The 11,879-nt window shown below is 51.3% G+C and overlaps 1 long non-coding RNA gene across 1 annotated transcript; it reads left to right on the top strand.

Annotated features, from left to right (window-relative positions):
- The first annotated feature begins 6,927 nt into the window (after positions 1 to 6,927).
- On the top strand, positions 6,928 to 11,601 carry LOC138750695 (uncharacterized). The gene is made up of 3 exons (XR_011349474.1): positions 6,928 to 7,481; positions 8,362 to 8,660; positions 11,171 to 11,601. It is a non-coding gene; the product is annotated as an uncharacterized lncRNA (long non-coding RNA).
- The last annotated feature ends 278 nt before the right edge of the window (positions 11,602 to 11,879 follow it).

Genomic DNA, 11,879 nt, shown 5'->3' with positions numbered 1-11,879 from the left:
CCACCTCTGATTCCACGCCTCCGTTCCTCTGCCTCTGATACCCCGCCTCTGATACCCCGCCTCTGATACCCCGCCTCTGATTCCCCGCCTCTGATTCCCCGCCTCTGATTCCCCTCCTCTGATTCCCCGACTCTGATTCCCCGACTCTGATTCCCCGCCTCTGATTCCATGACTCTGATTCCCCGACTCCGATTCCCCACCTTAGATTCCACGCCTCTGATTCCACGCCTCTGATTCCTTGCCTCGGATTGCACACATCTGATAACCCGCCTCTCTTTCTCTGCCTCTCTTTCGCCACATCTCTTTTCCGTCCTCTGATTCCCCGCTTCTGATTCCCCGCTTCTGATTCCCCGCCTCCATTTCTCCGACTCTGATTCCCTTCCTCTGTTTTCCTGCCTCCGATTCCCTGCCTCCGATTCCCTGCTTCAGAGTCCCTGGCTCTTTCCCTGGCTCTTTCCCTGCCCTTCTTTCCCCACATCTCTTTTCCCCCCTCTGGTTCACCCTCTTTTAATTTCAGCCTCTGATTCCCCGCCTCTGGTTCCCCGCCTCTGATTCTCCGCCTCTGATTCCCTGCCTCTTATTCCCCGCCTCTGATTCCCCGACTCTGATTCCCCGACTCCGATTCCCTGCTTCAGAGTCTCTGACTCTTTCCCCGCCTCCCTTTCGCCGCCTCTCTTTTCCCACATCTCTATTCCCCCCTCTGATTCCCCCCCTCTGATTCCCTGCCTCTGAATCCCCACCTCTGATTCCCCGCCTCTATTTCCTTGCCTCTTTCCCTACCTCTCTTTCCCCACATCTCTTTCCCCGCCTTGAATTCCCCACATCTGATACCCCGCCTCTCTTTCCCTGCGTCTATTTCCGCGCCTCTTTCCCTGCCTCTCTTTCCCCACATCTCTTTTCCGCCCTCTGATTCCCCGCTTCTGATTCCCCGCCTCCGTTCTCCGACTCTGTTTCCCTGCCTCCGATTCCCTGCTTCAGAGTCCCTGGCTCTTTCCATGCCTCTCTTTCCCTACATATCTTTTCCCCCTTCTGATTCTCTCCCTTTGAATCTCAGCCTCGGATTCCCCACCTCAGATTCCCCACCTCAGATTCCCTGCCTCAGAATCCCCACCTCAGATTCCCCGCCTCTGATTCCCCGCCTCTGATTCCCCGCCTCTGCTTCCCCGCCTCTGAATCCCCGCCTCTGATTCCCCGCCTCCATTTCTCCCACTCTGATTCCCTTCCTCTGTTTCCCTGCCTCCGATTCCCTGCTTCAGAGTCCCTGGCTCTTTCCCTGGCTCTTTCCCTGCCCTTCTTTCCCCACATCTCTTTTCCCCCCTCTGGTTCACCCTCTTTTAATTTCAGCCTCTGATTCCCCGCCTGTGGTTCCCCGCCTCTGATTCCCCGCCTCTCTTTCCCTGCCACTATTTTCGTGCCTCTTTCTCTGCCTCTCTTTTCCCACATCTCATTTCCGCCCACTGATTCCCCGCCTCTGATTCCCCGCCTCTGATTCTCCGCCTCTGATTCCCTGCCTCTGATTCCCCGACTCTGATTCCCCGCCTCTGATTCCCCGACTCCGATTCCCTGTTTCAGAGTCTCTGACTCTTTCCCCGCCTCCCTTTCGCCGCCTCTCTTTTCCCACATCTCTATTCCCCCCTCTGCTTCCACGCCTCTAATTCCCCGCCTCAGATTCCCCGCCTCAGATTCCCTGCCTCTGATTCCCCACCTCTATTTCCTTGCCTCTTTCCCTGCCTCTCTTTCCCCACATCTCTTTCCCCGCCTCTGATTCCCCGCCTTGAATTCCCCACATCTGATACTCCGCCTCTCTTTCCCTGCATCTATTTCCGCGCCTCTTTCCCTGCCTCTCTTTCCCCACATCTCTTTTCCACCCTCTGATTCCCCGCTTCTGATTCCCCGCCTCCGTTTCTCCGACTCTGTTTCCCTGCCTCCGATTCCCTGCTTCAGAGTCCCTGGCTCTTTCCATGCCTCTCTTTCCCCACATTTCTTTTCCCCCTTCTGATTCTCCCCCTTTCAATCTCAGCCTCTGATTTCCCACCTCAGAATCCCCACCTCAAATTCCCCGCCTCTGATTCCCCGCCTCTGCTTCCCCGCCTCTGCTTCCCCGCCTCTGCTTCCCCGCCTCTGCTTCCCCGCCTCTGCTTCCCCGCCTCTGCTTCCCCGCCTCTGATTCCCCGCCTCTGATTCCCCGCCTCTGATTCCCCGCCTCTGATTCCCCGCCTCTGATTCCCCGCCTCTGATTCCCCGCCTCTGATTCCCCGCCTCTGATTCCCCGCCTCTGATTCCCCGCCTCTGATTCCCCGCCTCTGATTCCCCGCCTCTGATTCCCCGCCTCTGATTCCCCGCCTCTGATTCCCCGCCTCTGATTCCCCGCCTCTGATTCCCCGACTCCGATTCCCTGCTTCAGAGTCTCTGACTCTTTCCCCGCCTCCCTTTCGCCACCTCTCTTTTTCCACATCTCTATTCCCCCCTCTGATTCCACGCCTCTGATTCCCCGCCTCAGATTCCCCGCCTCTATTTCCTTGCCTCTTTCCCTGCCTCTCTTTCCCCACATCTCTTTCCCCTCCTCTGATTCCCCACCTTGAATTCTCCACATCTGATACCCCGCCTCTCTTTCCCTGCGTCTATTTCCGCGCCTCTTTCCCTGCCTCCCTTTCCCCACATCTCTTTTCCGCCCTCTGATTCCCCGCCTCTGTTTCTCCGACTCTGTTTCCCTGCCTCCGATTCCCTGCTTCAGAGTCACTGGCTCTTTCCATGCCTCTCTTTCCCTACATTTCTTTTCCCCCTTCTGATTCTCCCCCTTTGAATCTCAGCCTCTGATTCCCCACCTCAGATTCCCCGCCTCTGATTCCCCGCCTCTGATTCCCCGCCTCTGATTCCCCGCCTCTGATTCCCCGCCTCTGATTCCCCGCCTCTGATTCCCCGCCTCTGATTCCCCGCCTCTGATTCCCCGCCTCTGATTCCCCGCCTCTGATTCCCCGCCTCTGATTCCCCGACTCCGATTCCCTGCTTCAGAGTCTCTGACTCTTTCCCCGCCTCCCTTTCGCCGCCTCTCTTTTCCCACATCTCTATTCCCCCCTCTGATTCCACGCCTCTGATTCCCCGCCTCAGATTCCCTGCCTCTCTTTCCCCACATCTCTTTCCCCGCCTCTGATTCCCCACATCTGATACCCCGCCTCTCTTTCCCTGCGTCTATTTCCGCGCCTCTTTCCCTGCCTCTCTTTCCCCACATCTCTTTTCCGCCCTCTGATTCCCCGCTTCTGATTCCCCGCTTCCGTTTCCCTGACTCTGTTTCCCTGCCTCCGATTCCCTGCTTCAGAGTCCCTGGCTCTATCCATGCCTCTCTTTCCCTACATTTCTTTTCCCCCTTCTGATTCTCCCCCTTTGAATCTCAGCCTCTGATTCCCCGCCTCAGATTCCCCGCCTCTGAAACCACGACTCTGATTCCCCGCCTCTGATTCCCCGCCTCTGATCCCCCACATCTGATACCCCGCCTCTCTTTCCCTGCGTCTATTTCCACGCCTCTTTCTCTGCCTCTCTTTCCCCACATCTCTTTTCCGCCCTCTGATTCCCCACCTTTGATTCCCCGCCTCTGATTCCCTGCCTCTCTTTCCCTGCCACTATTTTCGTGCCTCCTTCTCTGCCTCTCTTTTCCCACATCTCATTTCCGCCCTCTGATTCCCCACCTTTGATTCCACGCCGCCTTTTCTCCGCCTCTGATACACCTCCTCTGAGTCCAAGCCTCTGATTCCCCGCCTCTGATTCCCCACCTCTGATTTCCCGCCTCTCTTTCCGTGCCTCCTTCCCGGCCTCTCTTTCCCCACATCTCTTTTCCTGCCTCTGATTCCCCGCCTCGGATTCCCCGCATCTGATTCCCCGCCTCTGATTCCCCGACTCTGATTCCCCGCCTCTGATTCCCCGCCTCTGATTCCACGACTCTGATTCCCCGACTCCGATTCCCCACCTTAGATTGCCCGCCTCTGATTCCACGCCTCTGATTCCCCGCTTCTGATTCCCCGCTTCTGATTCTCCGCCTCCATTTCTCCGACTCTGATTCCCTTCCTCTGTTTCCCTGCCTCCGATTCCCTGCCTCCGATTCCCTGCTTCAGAGTCCCTGGCTCTTTCCCTGGCTCTTTCCCTGCCCTTCTTTCCCCACATCTCTTTTCCCCCCTCTGATTCACCCTCTTTTAATTTCAGCCTCTGATTCCCCGCCTCTGGTTCCCCGCCTGTGATTCCCCGCCTCTGATTCCCCGCCTCTCTTTCCCTGCCACTATTTTCGTGCCTCTTTCTCTGCCTCTCTTTTCCCACATCTCATTTCCGCCCTCTGATTCCCCGCCTCTGATTCCCCGCCTCTGATTCCCCGCCTCTGATTCTCCGCCACTGATTCCCCGCCTCCATTTCTTCGACTCCAATTCCCTGCTTCAGAGTCTCTGACTCTTTCCCCGCCTCCCTTTCGCCGCCTCTCTTTTCCCACATCTCTATTCCCCCCTCTGATTCCCCGCCTCTGATTCCCCGCCTCTGCTTCCCCGCCTCTGATTCCCCGCCTCTGATTCCCCGCCTCTGATTCCCCGCCTCTGATTCCCCGCCTCTGATTCCCCGCCTCTGATTCCCCGCCTCTATTTCCTTGCCTCTTTCCCTATCTCTCTTTCCCCACATCTCTTTCCCCGCCTTGAATTCCCCACATCTGATACCCCGCCTCTCTTTCCCTGCGTCTATTTCCGCGCCTCTTTCCCTGCCTCTCTTTCCCCACATCTCTTTTCCGCCCTCTGATTCCCCGCTTCTGATTCCCCGCCTCCGTTCTCCGACTCTGTTTCCCTGCCTCCGATTCCCTGCTTCAGAGTCCCTGGCTCTTTCCATGCCTCTCTTTCCCTACATATCTTTTCCCCCTTCTGATTCTCTCCCTTTGAATCTCAGCCTCGGATTCCCCACCTCAGATTCCCCGCCTCTGATTCCCCGCCTCTGCTTCCCCGCCTCTGATTCCCCGCCTCTCTTTCCCTGCCACTATTTTCGTGCCTCTTTCTCTGCCTCTCTTTTCCCACATCTCACTTCCGCCCACTGATTCCCCGCCTCTGATTCCCCGCCTCTGATTCCCCGACTCTGATTCCCCGACTCCGATTCCCTGCTTCAGAGTCTCTGACTCTTTCCCCGCCTCCCTTTCGCCGCCTCTCTTTCCCCACATCTCTTTCCCCGCCTCTGATTCCCCGCCTTGAATTCCCCACATCTGATACTCCGCCTCTCTTTCCCTGCGTCTATTTCCGCGCCTCTTTCCCTGCCTCTCTTTCCCCACATCTCTTTTCCACCCTCTGATTCCCCGCTTCTGATTCCCCGCCTCCGTTTCTCCGACTCTGTTTCCCTGCCTCCGATTCCCTGCTTCAGAGTCCCTGACTCTTTCCATGCCTCTCTTTCCCCACATTTCTTTTCCCCCTTCTGATTCTCCCCCTTTCAATCTCAGCCTCTGATTTCCCACCTCAGAATCCCTGCCTCAAATTCCCTGCCTCTGCTTCCCCGCCTCTGATTCCCCGCCTCTGCTTCCCCGCCTCTGATTCCCCACCTCTGATTCCCCGCCTCTGATTTGCCACCTCTCATTTCCCGCCTCTCTTTCCGTGCCTCTTTCCCCTCCTCTCTTTCCGTGCCTCTTTCCTGGCCTCTCTTTCCCCACATCTCTTTTCCGCCCTCTGATTCCCCGCCTCTGATTCCCCGCCTCTGATTCCCCACCTCTGATTCCCTGCCTCTCTTTCCCTGCCACTATTTTTGTGCCTCCTTCTCTGCCTCTCTTTTCCCACATCTCTTTTCCCGCCTCTGATTCCCCGCCTCAGATTCCCCGCCTCTGATACCATGACTCTGATTCCCCGCCTCTGATTCCCCGCCTCTGATTTCCCGCCTATGTTTTCCCGTGTCTGATTCCCCACCTCTGATTAACCACCTCTCTTTCCCTCCATCTATTTCCGTGCCTCTTTCTCTGCCTCTCTTTCCCCACATCTCTGTTCCCCCCTCTGATTCCCCGCCTCTAATTTCCTGCCTCTGATTCCCCACGTCTGATACCCTGCCTCTATTTCCCTGCGTTTTTTCCGCACCTCCTTCTCTGCCTCTCATTCCCCACATCTCTTTTCCGTCCTCTGATTCCCCACCTCTGATTCCCCGAATCTGATTCCCCGTCTTTGATTCCCTGCTTCAGAGTCCCTGGCTCTTTCCCCGCCTCTCTTTCCCCGCCTCTCTTTTCCCCCCTCTGAATCCCCGCCTCTGATTCCCCGTCTCTCATTCCCCGTCTCTCTTTCCCTACCTTGATTTCTCCACCACTCTTTCCTCTATTCTTATTCCAACCATCTGTTCCAACGCCTCTGTTTCCCTTCCTGTTTTGCCGCCTCTGTTTCCCCACCTGCTGTGGCAGATCTGCATCTGGACGCCTGGAGTGAATGGTGTATGCCTGGCTGTCTGATCTGCGGAGGAGATGTCCCGGTGACTGGAGTAAACCTGGCCTGGAGGTTCCCGAGTCTGTGCCATTGTTGGGACTTTTTTCTTCTCGTTATATAGGTGCATTTTAGTCTTGTGTAGTTTTGATCTTTTATCTGGAGTTGAAATGGCATCTTGTGTTGCCTGATGTGGAATCACAGTTTGCTGGTTAGCATTGTAGTTTCTGGAGGCTGTCATTTCATTTTTAAACTGTGTCCTGGTTTTAAATGACAATACAGGCTACTACTCTTCTTCTATCCATATCTTTTAAATATCCCCACTGTCTCAGTGGACACCCCCTCTGCAATTTCCTCCCTTTCTATAGCTGGGATACTATCCCTGACCAGTAACATTATTCGCCCCCCACCCCACTACCCCTCATTCTATTCCTTTTAAACCCAAACCCTAGGACCTGCATCAGCAAATCCTGCCCTTCCTCCAACCAAGACTCTGTAACAGTCACAACATCATAGTTGTACATACTGATCCATGCTCAAAGTTCATCCCCTTTATTCCTTGCATTGAAATAGACATTTCAAACCCTCTGACTGACTCCATCTGTTTTTTTCCTCTGCCTGTCTTTTTTTTTGACAAACTCAGAACATGTCCCCTCATGCTTTTGAACTTCTGCTCTCATATTGTGGTTCCCGTCCCCCTGCCAAACTGCCATCTGGTATCCAAGGAAAGCATCCTGACTGGTCCCCATCTGTTTCCAACAGGTGTCAATCACACCGGAGCCCAAGAAGAGTGTAATCACCTGCCTGAATGACTATCGACCAGTTGCACTTGCATTAACAGTGAAGAAGTGTTTGGAAAGGCTCCTGTCTGAGTGGTGATGTGGATCCATTCCAGTTCGCCTCTCATAATAACAGCAGATGTTGTCTTACTGGCCCTACACCAATCCCTGGAGCACCTGAACAGTAAAGATGCTCTTTATCAACTACAGCTCGGCATTTAACACCATCATCCCCTCCAAACTGACCAGCAAACTCCAAGACCTGGGAGTTAACACCTCCAGACCACAATCAGTGAAGGTTGGTAAGAATATCCCCTCCACGATCTCCATCAGTACCAGAGCACCACAGGGCTGTGTTCTTAGCCCCCACTCTACTCACTTTACACCCACGACTGTGTGGCTCGGTACATCAACAATATCCCCTCCAAATTTGCTGACGATACCACGGACGTGGGTTGTATAAAGGAAGGGGATGAGTCCACATGCAGGAGGGAGTTTGAAAACCGAGCTGAATGGTGCATCAACAACAACCTCGCACTCAATGTCACCAAAACCAAGGAGTTGATTGTTGAGTTCAGGAATGGAAAGCCAGAGGTTTAAAATCCAGTGATGATTGGGGGATCAGGGGTGGAGAGGGTGAGCGAATTTAGGTTCTTGGGAGTCACCATCTCAAAAATTCTTCCTGGACCCAACACCAATGTCCTCGTGAAGAAAGCATGTCAGCGCCTCTAATTCCTCAGGGGTTTGTGGAGGTTTGGGATGACACCAGAAACCCTGGCCAATTTTGACAGAGATGTGGTGGAAAGTGTGCTGACTGGCTGCATCATGGTCTGGTATGGGGACACCAATACCCCTGAGAATAAAGCCCTCCAAAAGGTCGTGGACACAGCCCAGGACATCACAGACAAAACTCTCCCCACTATTGAGTTTATCGACAGGGAATGGTGCTGTCAGAAAACATCAGCAATCACCAAAGATCCACACTCTCTCTTTCTCTTCTCACTGCTGCCATCAGGAAAGAATTCTCGGTGCCTCAAGACTCACACCCCCAGGTTCAGGAACAGCTGCTCTCCCTCCACCTTCAGACTCCTCAACAACAAACTCAATCAGGAACTCATTTCAGGACTCTTGCAGCACTTTATTGATTTTCTTTGTTTTCAATTCTTTTATCTTTCCAGGTTTCCACTGAACCGTTTATTTTTGCACGACCCATTCGTGGGAATTCGGCCGTGTCCACAGAAAAAAGGGAATCTCAGGGTTGGATGTGATGTCGAGTATGTTCTCTGCCAATCAATGGGAAATCTCCAAATCTTCAATCTTGGTGCAAACCAACCATTACTGTCCAAGCTGCAGATTGCAAGGGCTGTAAAGTGCTGCCACCGCCTGTTCACACTGAGTACTGCATGCATGAAGCAAGGGAGAGAGAGAGATCTAGGTATAATACCACCACCTGGTGTCCGGACTCGCGAACTACAGGGTACATGATTTTTATATTTCATGGGAGTGTTGGAGAATGAGAGGAGACTTGATTAAGGTTAACAAAATAGAGCAAGATGGATAATATGGAGCTCCAATGCACAGGGAGGTCTCACCTGTGAAGGAGCAAGTGTGAGATCTCCCAGTTCATTCTTGCTCGGGCAGTGGTGGCCAATTGCAAGACAGCTCCAATTAGGGGAAGAGAATATGCTGTTTCAGGTCATGGGTTTGAAACGGTTTCCCCAGTTGTGCCATTCAGACTCAAGAGAGCAGATACTTGCAGACAGGTAGGAAACCTAGTTTTATTGTGGAGAATTGCTTGTTTTTTGGGGTGAAGGTTGTTTGTGGTCTGAGATTCTTAAATACTTTACAATGGAAGCAGCAATTTTCCTTGTGCCTGATTGCTACATAGCAGTTAAAATGTCTCAAATCTATCCCTCAGCCAGTACTTTTGGTCATTGATTTGGAGTGATGGCTTGGCAATATTTATAGCATGGTGAGTCCAAAGCTCTCAAAGTGACAATGTGGAAGGAGTTTGTCTGTTCTTTGTGTTTTCTGCCACCCTTGAGAACTTAAAAAGTGCCGTGAATTGTGGTATTGGTGAGACACAAGCTTGTTTTGCCCTCTTTTTGTTCTGTATGTCTATAAAGTTTCAGTTTAGGGATAAAATGTCCAGACACTGTTCTGTTCAAAAGTCTAGTAACCAAATCAGATTCTCCCGAGTTCTTGTCATGGATATGCATCAAGAAGCCTGTTTTGCAGCAGTCGTGTTGCATTAGAGGTGCACATACAATTTTCAAAAATAATGAGTTTGAAACCAGAAAAAGATCAGGTCGTGCCCAAAGGTTCATCTGTGCTGTTGAATTGAATTGATGGCCCCAGGACCAGAATGTGCACTTCCACCCCATGGCCTTGAGCTTCCCAAATCGCCAATGAACTTACGGCCCCCTTGAGCTGTGGAGTGTGGGAGGAAATCCACACAGACACCGAGAGGATGTAGAAACTTCTTGCAGTCAGTGCTGATTTGATCCTGGGGTGACTCGTGCTGGAGAGGTGGGACTACTGACCTGCCTTCACCTTGTGATGGCTGATTTTTGTCTGTTGGTGGATGGAGGTCTGACATGATATTCCCTTGGCCTTGAGGGAAAGAAGAGTAGAAATTGCAAGGGCTCTGACAGAAATATTTAAAACCTGTTTATCCACGGGTGAGGTGCCAGAGGAATGGATGTAATCTAATGTTCCTTTGTTTAAAAACGGCTTCAAAAGCCAACCAGGTGAGCCTGACAGTGATAGGTTAATTATTGGAGGGTAATCAGAGAGTACCTCGAAAAGTATCTGTTCAAATAGCAGGCCTTAATCAACCATAGCATAGAATACTGGAGTCGGGCAGTGAGGTTGAGACTAGACAAGGTATTGGTGAGGCCCTGTTGAGAGTACTGTGTGCAGTTCTGGTCACCAGATGAGAGGAAAGCTATCAACAAAGTCGAGAGGGTGCAGAGAAGATTTACGTCAATGTTACCTGGATATCAGCAACTAGATTACAAAGAAAGATTGAGCAAATGAAGTCTTTATTCTTTGGATTGTAGATGGTTGAGAGGGGATTTGATCGAAGTCTTTAAAATTACTAGGAGGATAGAACGAGTTGATGTGGAGAGACTTTTTTCATTGCGGGGAGCAGAGATTGAAACAGGAGGTATTGAGTTAAGAGGCAAAAGTTTGGAAGTAACATGAGGGGGATCTTCTTGACTCAGAGTGGTGGTTCAGTGGAGTGAGCTTCCGGGAGAAATAGTGGCGGCTGGGTCCATTTTGTCATTTCAGGGAAAATTGGAGGGGAGGGGAATGCAGAGAGGTGGTACGAGAGGAGAGTATTTAGTTCAGTGCAGACAAGAAGGGCCAAATGACCTGTTTCTGTGCTGTAATTGTTATAGGGGTAAAATGTGTGGCAGTAACTTGGAAGTCCGATGCGTATTTGGGAATGGGTCGATGGCCACACTGAAATAGCCCGTTGTATCCCACTTGAAATAATTACATCGAATTCACGGAACAAATTTGAATTTCTCTTTTGAAGATTTGGGATGTGTATTTACTAATTGTAGGAATTAAGTTTTAATCACCCAACACGAACTTTCTGACTCCTATTAACCAAGAAAAGCAAGATTTTATTTGAGAGTTTTGCTCAATTTTTATAAATGCTATCTAGATGTTTTCTCTCTTTATTGTTTTCTATTGGGCAGCTGTGGGAGGGGTTACTTTTTAAATCACTATGCATTAATTTTATCTTATTTTCAAAGAAGAAATTTAAGTTTTTTAATGCATATGTTAAATTAAATGTAAAAATGTTACAAATAAGATAAATGAAGAATTGTTTCAGGAACTGGCAATCTTCCACGAGTGCCATTAACTCCAGGCAGCAGGAATATGTGAACGAAACACAAAACTGGCCAGAACAACTGAGGAAACACGGCTAAAAGTGCCCAAAAAGGTGCTGATGCCATCTTGATTTTAACGTAGGTGACACCGAGGAATGCGTTGGGGCAGAGATGGTCTATGGACAGCCAATACGGACGCCTTGGGGAACAAAGCCTGCACCATCAGTAGGGATGGACAATGGTGGGTAATGAATAAGCACATATTAGAGACACTGAGAGAGAGACACACACATACCCAGACAGACACACACACACAGACACAGAGAGACAGATACACACACACACGGACACACATGCACACAGAGAGACACACACAGAAACACACACAGACAGAGAGAGAGACACTGACAGCGAGACAGAGAGACAGACAGACACACACAGACAGAGACACACACAGACAGATAGACACACACAGACGGAGAGAGACACACACAGACGGAGAGAGAGACACTGACAGAGAGACAGACAGACACACACAGACAGAGACACAGACAGACAGATAGACACACATAGACGGAGAGAGACACACAGACGGAGAGAGAGAGACACACACACAGAGACAGAGAGACACACATAGAGACAGAGAGAGATACACACACGACAGAGAGACAGACACACACACAGACAGAGACAGACACACAGAGAGACACACAGAGAGACAGAGACACACACAGACACAGAGACACGCAGATACAGAGACACACACAGATACACAGACAGAGAGAGAGACACACACACATACAGACACAGAGACACTCATTTAGACAGAGGGAGAGAGACACACAGACAGT

The sequence above is a fragment of the Narcine bancroftii genome, unplaced genomic scaffold (assembly GCF_036971445.1).
Source record: "Narcine bancroftii isolate sNarBan1 unplaced genomic scaffold, sNarBan1.hap1 Scaffold_229, whole genome shotgun sequence".
NCBI classification, from domain to species: Eukaryota; Metazoa; Chordata; class Chondrichthyes; order Torpediniformes; family Narcinidae; genus Narcine; species Narcine bancroftii.
This window is presented reverse-complemented; position numbering and strand designations above follow the sequence as displayed.